The sequence below is a fragment of the Harmonia axyridis genome, chromosome X (assembly GCF_914767665.1).
Source record: "Harmonia axyridis chromosome X, icHarAxyr1.1, whole genome shotgun sequence".
Lineage (NCBI taxonomy): Eukaryota > Metazoa > Arthropoda > Insecta > Coleoptera > Coccinellidae > Harmonia > Harmonia axyridis.
This window is the reverse complement of record NC_059508.1, coordinates 36,870,622-36,878,121: the sequence shown is the minus strand read 5'-3', so window position 1 is coordinate 36,878,121 and position 7,500 is coordinate 36,870,622. Positions and strand designations below refer to the sequence as shown.

Below are 7,500 nucleotides of genomic sequence, written 5' to 3'. Positions count from 1 at the left end.
TGCAGGCTTATCTTAGTCAAATTCGAACAATTCACGATGAATCAATCAGAAAGGTAGATATGTTTGACGAAATCGGACATGAGAGAGAAATACGAATAACTCACAAGGGTAAATGTCATCAAATGCATCAGACTATGTGATGAGTAAAATGAAAGATGCACACGATAATTTTAGCTTAAACCATGCCGGAAAAGTCGACTTCACGTCGTGCATCGGTACAAAGTTATTCAAGGGGCAAAATAAATTCACGAGAGTAGGTCCGATTACCGCTGGATCAGACGACGATTGTAACTTGTTGGATACGAATGTATCCGATGTATGTACGTCGTCCCTCTCTGATCTGTAGTAAGTGGGCCTACCCAAGATGCACACGATAAATTTAGCTTAAAACCATGCCGAAAAGTCGACTTCACGTCGTGCATCGGTACAAAAATCTATTCAAGGGGCAAAATAAATTCACGAGAGTAGGTCCGATTACCGCTGGATCAGACGACGATCGTAACTTGTTGGATACAAATGTATCCGATGTATGTACGTCGTCCCCTCTCTGATCTACGGTACGTGGGACCGACCCAAGATGCACACGATAGTTTTAGCTGACTTCATGCCGAAAGTCGGTTCACGTCATGCCATCGGTATCTTAAATCGCGCCGTAAAGGTCGTTCACGTCATGCATCGGTATCTTAAATCGCGCCGAAAAGTCGGCTCACGTCATGCATCGGCGTCTTTTTTTTGTGCCACCGATGCATAGACGTGAACGACTTTTCGGCTCGATTTAAGATACCGATGCATGACAGTGAACGACTTTACGGCGCGATTTAAGATACCGATGCATGACGTGAACGACTTTTCGGCGCGATTTAAGATACCGATGCATGACGTGAACGACTTTACGGCGCGATTTAAAGCTATACCGATGCATGACGTAAACAGAATCACACCGATGCAGCACGTTAACATTAAAGCCCGCCTAATCCGATCGATGGAGGCCGTCTCGAGTGTCCAACTTGCTCACAAGAGCCGAGAAACAAACCGATGCATCACGTAGACAAGATCGTACCGAATGTTAACACAATCCAAAAGGAAATAATCTTAGATGAATATCGATTCTGATTATTGATTTTTCTTTCGCGATATTGATAGAAGACATCTGAATGAATTTCGAATTAATTCCGAAATCAAAAAATATTTTCAATAAATTTTTTTTCTAGAGTACCTCGGTCTTTTCTATTTTTTTTCCAAGTTTCGTACGTCAATCAACATACATTCCCAGAAAAAAATCATCTCTCTAACTATCCTGGTTCAAAAAGTTGTATCGGAACTTTTCACGTCGAAAAAGAACATAGGCGAAAAAGGACGTGAACATTATTCCTTATAAAAATCAAACCCGACCATGGATTTTGATTCTGATTGTTGATTATCGCTATTAGAACACATTAGGAGGGCAACCAAATCAAATTTGAGAAAATTCCACAATCAGAAAATTTTTTTCGAAAAAAAAAAAAAAAATTCGAGAACACCTCGGTCATGGCAAGTTATTTCCCACAATCCATTCCCAATCAACGTACATCCCAGAAAAAATCATCTCTCTAACTATCCTAGTTCAAAAGTTGTATCGGAACATTTTCACGTCGAAAATATATCTCTAAGTCCAGACCGATGCACCACGTAATCTCGGGCAGACCGATGCACAACGTAAATGACGATCGGGACCGGGGCGATCGGTCGTATCTGACACCGCCGGCTCGGTTCTAACATCGTCAATGAGTCGGGGTTGTAAAAAAAGGACGTGAACATTTTTCCTTATAAAAAATCAAACCCGACCATGGATTTTGATTCTGATTGTTGATTATCGCTACTAGAACATATAAGGAGGCAACCAAATCAAATTTGAGAAAATTCCACGATCAGAAAATTTTTTTCGAAAAAAAAAAAAAATCGTAATCACCTCGGTCATGGCGAGTTATTTTCCGTATTTCATTCCACAATCAACGTACAACATAGAAGAAATCATCTCTCTAACTATCCTGGTTCAAAAGTTGTATCGGAACATTTCACGTCGTAATATCTCGCCAAGTCCAGACCTCGGCGATAGGTAGTATCTGACACCGTCCCGCTCGGGACTGACATCGACTTGGACTCGGGCTGATGATGGGGAGGCGTTTAAGGACGTGAACATTTTTTCCTTATAAAAATTAAAGTCGACAATGAATATTGATTCTGATTACTGATTTACGCTTTAAAAACACATTAGAAGGCAACCAAATCGAATTTGAGGAAATTCCACGATCAGAAAATTTTTTTCGAAAAAAAAAAAAAATCCGAAAAATATTTTTCGATTCCGATTACTGATTTACTCTTTTAGAACACATTAGGAGGCAACCAAATCAAATTTGAGAAAATTCCACAATCAGAAAATTTTTTTCGAAAAAAAAAAAAATTCGAGGACACCTCGGTCATGGCAAGTTATTTCCCACAATCCATTCCCCGATCCACGTACATCCCAGAAAAAATCATCTCTCTAACTATCCTGGTTCAAAAGTTGTATCGGAACATTTTCACGTCGAAAATATATCTCTAAGTCCAAACCGATGCACCACCGTAAACTAGGGCAGACCGATGCACCACGTAATATCGGGCAGACCGATGCAGAACGTAAACTCGATCATACCGATGCTTCACGTAATCTCGATCTAAACCGATGCACCACGTAAACAAGGGCAGACCGATGCAGAACGTAAAGTAGATCTTACCGATGCACCACGTAATCTCGATCTTACCGATGCACCACGTAATCTCCATCTTACCGATGCACCACGTGAACTGGATCTTACCGATGCACCACGTAATCTCAATCTTACCGATGCACCACGTGAACTGGATCGTACCGATGCAGAACGTGAATTGGATCTTACCGATGCACCACGTAAACTCGATCTTACCGATGCACCACGTAATCTCGATCTTACCGATGCACCACGTGAACTGGATCTTACCGATGCAGAACGTGAATTGGATCTTACCGATGCACCACGTAAACTCGATCTTACCGATGCACCACGTAATCTCAATCTTACCGATGCACCACGTGAACTGGATCTTACCGATGCAGAACGTGAATTGGATCTTACCGATGCACACGTAAACTCGATCTTACCGATGCACCACGTAATCTCAATCTTACCGATGCACCACGTGAACTGGATCTTACCGATGCAGAACGTGAATTGGATCTTACCGATGCACCACGTAAACTCGATCTTACCGATGCACCACGTAATCTCGATCTTACCGATGCACCACGTGAACTGGATCTTACCGATGCAGAACGTGAATTGGATCTTACCGATGCACCACGTAAACTCGATCTTACCGATGCACCACGTAATCTCAATCTTACCGATGCATCACGTAATCTCGATCTTACCGATGCAGAAACGTAAACTCGATCATACCGATGCAACCACGTTATCTCGGCAGACCGATGCAGAACGTAAAAAAAAAGCTTACAGCACGCGGTGTTCCCAAGCGGTCACCCATCCAAGTACTCTAACCGCGCCCGACGCTGCTTGGCTTCAGTGTTCTGACGAGAACTGGCAATTTCAGCGTGGTATGGCCGTAAACAACAAATATAGCGATATTTTCTATGATATCTCACTTTTTGGGAGCGGAAAGGACGTGAACGTTTTTCCTTATAAAAAATGAAATAAACTTTTGGTATTAATTCTGATTGTTGATTTAAGTTTTAAGAACCAACATTAGGACATATCTCAATGATATTTGAGGGATTTCCGAAATCGAAAAATATTTTTCGAAAAAAAAAAAAAATCCCAGAAGACCCTCGGGTCATCTCAAGTTTATTTCCATATTCTATTACACAATCAACGTACATCACAAAAGGAACCATCTCTCTAACTATCACAGTTAAATTTTTTGTATCGGAACATTTCACGTCGGAATATCTCGCTAAGTCCAGACCGGGGAGATCGGTCGCATTTGACACCGTCCGCTCCGGTCTAACATCGTCTTGGAGTCGGGGTAACGATGGAGAGGCGTTTAAGGACGTGAACATTTTTTCCTTATAAAAATTAAAGTCGACAATGAATATTGATTCTGATTACTGATTTACTCTTTTAGTACACATTAGAAGGCAACGCAATCAGATTTGAGGAAATTTCAAGATCAGAAAATTTTTTTCGAAAAAAAAAAAATTCAAGAACACCTGGGTCATGGCAAGTTATTTTCCCACAATCCATTCCACAATCAACGTACAACTTAGAAGAAATCATCTCTCTAACTATCCTGGTTCAAAAGTTGTATCGGAACATTTCACGTCGAAATACCTCGCCAAGTTCCAGACCGGGGCGATAGGTAGTATCTGACACCGTCCGCTCGGGAACTGACATCGACTTGGACTCGGGCTAATGATGGGGAGGCGTTTAAGGACGTGAACATATTTCCTTATAAAAATTAAAGTCGACAATGAATATTGATTCTGATTACTGATTTACGCTTTAAAAACACATTAGAAGGCAACCAAATCAAATTTGAGGAAATTCCAAAATCAGAAAATTTTTTTTCAAAAAAAAAAAAATCCGAAAAATATTTTTCGATTCTGATTACTGATTTACTCTTTTAGAACACATTAGAAGGCAACGAATCAAATTTGAGTGAAATCCAAAATCAGAAAATATTTTTCGAAAAAAAAAAAAAATTCGAGAACACCTCGGTCATGGCAAGTTATTTTCACAATCCATTCCCCAATCAACGTACATCCCAGAAAAAATCATCTCTCTAACTATCCTGGTTCAAAAGTTGTATCGGAACATTTTCACGTCGAAAATATATCTCAGAGTCCAGACCGATGCAGAACGTAAACTCGATCATACACCGATGCTTCACGTAATCTCGATCTTACCGATGCACAACGTAAACTAGATCACACCGATGCAGAACGTAAACTCGATCATACCGATGCACCACGTAAACTCAGGCAGACCGATGCAGAACGTAAACTCGATCTTACCGATGCACCACGTAATCTCGATCTTACCGATGCACCACGTAAACTCGGGCAGACCGATGCAGAACGTGAACTCGATCTTACCGATGCACCACGTAAACTAGGGCTGACCGATGCATCACGTAAACGACGATCGAGAGGCGCGAAAGGACGTGAACGTTTTTCATTATAAAAATTGAAATAAATGATAAATAATGATTCTGATTGTTGGTTATCATTTTTAATAAGCATTAGGAGGCAACCAAATGAAATTTGAGGAAATTCCGATAATAGAAAATTTTTTCGAAAAAAAAAAAAAATTCATGAAATCCTCGGTCATCGCAAAATATTTACCATATTCTGTTCGATAATCAACGTATATTTAAGAAGGAATCATATCTGTATCTATCTTGGTTCAAATTTTGTATCGGAACATTTTGACCAAAGTCCGAGCTTCGGCCGAAACAGACACCGCTGACCTGGCCTATCGATCGACCGAGAGTCGGGGATAGAGCGTAAGTGTTGTCTGGAGGGGAACCCTGTGCTCTCCTGACATATATAGGGAAGGTTGTCGCGTTGGGCGATGCAGAACGTTTGGATCGGGAATTATATTTTTGGTTCAGCTATTGGAATATGGTTTATTGTTGGTATATATTGGCGAAATAACGTTCTTACTGACTGGGGATATTCATAAAAATGAGTCCGGAGATTTTCAGATCGAAGTCCCGAGTGATCCGACTTGGAAGGCGTGTTGGGTGGGTCGAGATGGCTTAGATAGATCAGACGAGGCGGGCTAAGTGTTGACGTCATGCATCGGTCCATTTTCAGATTGAGTCCGAGTAATCCGACTTTGAAAGAGTGTTGGGTGCGTCGAGACTGTTTAGATAGATCGGACGAGGCGGACTAGGTGTTAACGACATGCATCGGTATATTTTCTGATCGGAGTCCGAAGAAATCGGCCCTAGTAGGCGCAGCGGACGGTCGAGACGGCCTCGGTGGGTCGGATCGATCGGGAAAAGTTTGCTAAATCGTGTCTGGAGGGGAACCTTGGGTTCTCCTGACATATATAGGGGATAAGGTTTGGGTGAACGATTCTTCACGTAAAAGTTGAGTAATTTATTTTTCGATAAGCTTTTGGATATTGATGAGAAGTATATGTATATCTTCGATTAAAAGAATTCTTACCGTCTCCATGTATATTATATTAGATATATAAGAAATAGTTAACGTGATGCATCGGCCGATTTCCGGATCGGAGTTCGAGAGATGCGACTTTCGATGCGCGATGGGTGGTTCGAGACGGCCTAGATCGATCGGACGAGGCGGACTAGGTGTTAACGACATGCATCGGCGGATTTTCTGATCGGAGTCCGAAGAAATCAGCTCTAGTAGGCGCGGCGAACGGTCGAAACGGCCTCGATCGATCGGACGAGGCGGACTAGGTGTTAACGACATGCATCGGCGGATTTTCTGATCGGAGTCCGAAGAAATCAGCTCTAGTAGGCGCGGCGAACGGTCGAAACGGCCTCGGTGGGTCGGATCGATCGGGAAAAGTTTGCTAAATCGTGTCTGGAGGGGAATCCGGGGTTCTCCTGACATATATAGAAGGGGTGGAGAATGGGTCCTGTCCTAGACTGTTTGGAGTTCTTTTTAGGATGATATTCAGTTGGTAAGTGGTAGACCCGAATCCGACCTCGGCGTTTGGGTACTGGCAAGGTGTGTTGGTTTCGGCTTTCGCATCTTGGGTCGCTTTCGTCAACCTCATGCAGCGAGGTCGCGGTCCGCTTCGTCTCTTTGTAGTCGAATGGCCTTTAAGCGACCAACCTTAAAATCGTGATCCTCTGCCCGTTGCGGGTTATGTTCACAAAAAATTTGCAACCACTCAATTCGTTCCGAGCGACAAATATTGTTGAATCTCGAATCACCGTGTCGTTATATTCACATGTATAGCGAAGGGTCGAGATGGAATGTGTATAAGAAATTAGTTGATAGCCGGGGGTTCGTATTATATATGGACGCCTTGGCGAGGGATTGTTTCTAGAAACTTTCTCATTTTTGATCGGTGTTTTGTCCGAGATGATGATGATGTATATATAGCTTGAGTCTCATGCTGACTGGGGGCTGTTACGTCGTTTCGTCGAGGACTTGCACTTACTGATGTGCGGCGCTAGTCGAAGTCAATCGACATGGCTAGTGCCACATGACGAGAGGCGAACGGGTTTGGCCATACCGGCAATCTCGTGGACCGATCGTATAAGCACGCAGTTCCCTGGTTGATCCTGCCAGTAGTCATATGCTTGTCTCAAAGATTAAGCCATGCATGTCTCAGTACAAGCCAAATTAAGGTGAAACCGCGAAAGGCTCATTAAATCAGTTATGGTTCCTTAGATCGTACCCACATTTACTTGGATAACTGTGGTAATTCTAGAGCTAATACATGCAAATAGAGCTCCGACCGGGAACGGAAGGAGCGCTTTTATTAGATCAAAACCAATAGG

The 7,500-nt window shown here is 42.4% G+C and overlaps 2 non-coding genes across 2 annotated transcripts in view; one reads left to right on the top strand and one right to left on the bottom strand.

Annotated features, from left to right (window-relative positions):
* Positions 1 to 3,503: 3,503 nt before the first annotated feature.
* Positions 3,504 to 3,624, bottom strand: LOC123688460. Its single transcript, XR_006749981.1, has one exon. It is a non-coding gene; the product is annotated as a 5S ribosomal RNA (ribosomal RNA).
* A 3,644-nt stretch (positions 3,625 to 7,268) lies between these two features.
* LOC123687598 overlaps positions 7,269 to 7,500 on the top strand; it is a 1,906-nt gene continuing 1,674 nt past the window's right edge. Inside the window, exon 1 of the ribosomal RNA XR_006749316.1 lies at positions 7,269 to 7,500. This exon is cut by the window's right edge and continues 1,674 nt beyond it. This is a non-coding gene — a ribosomal RNA (small subunit ribosomal RNA).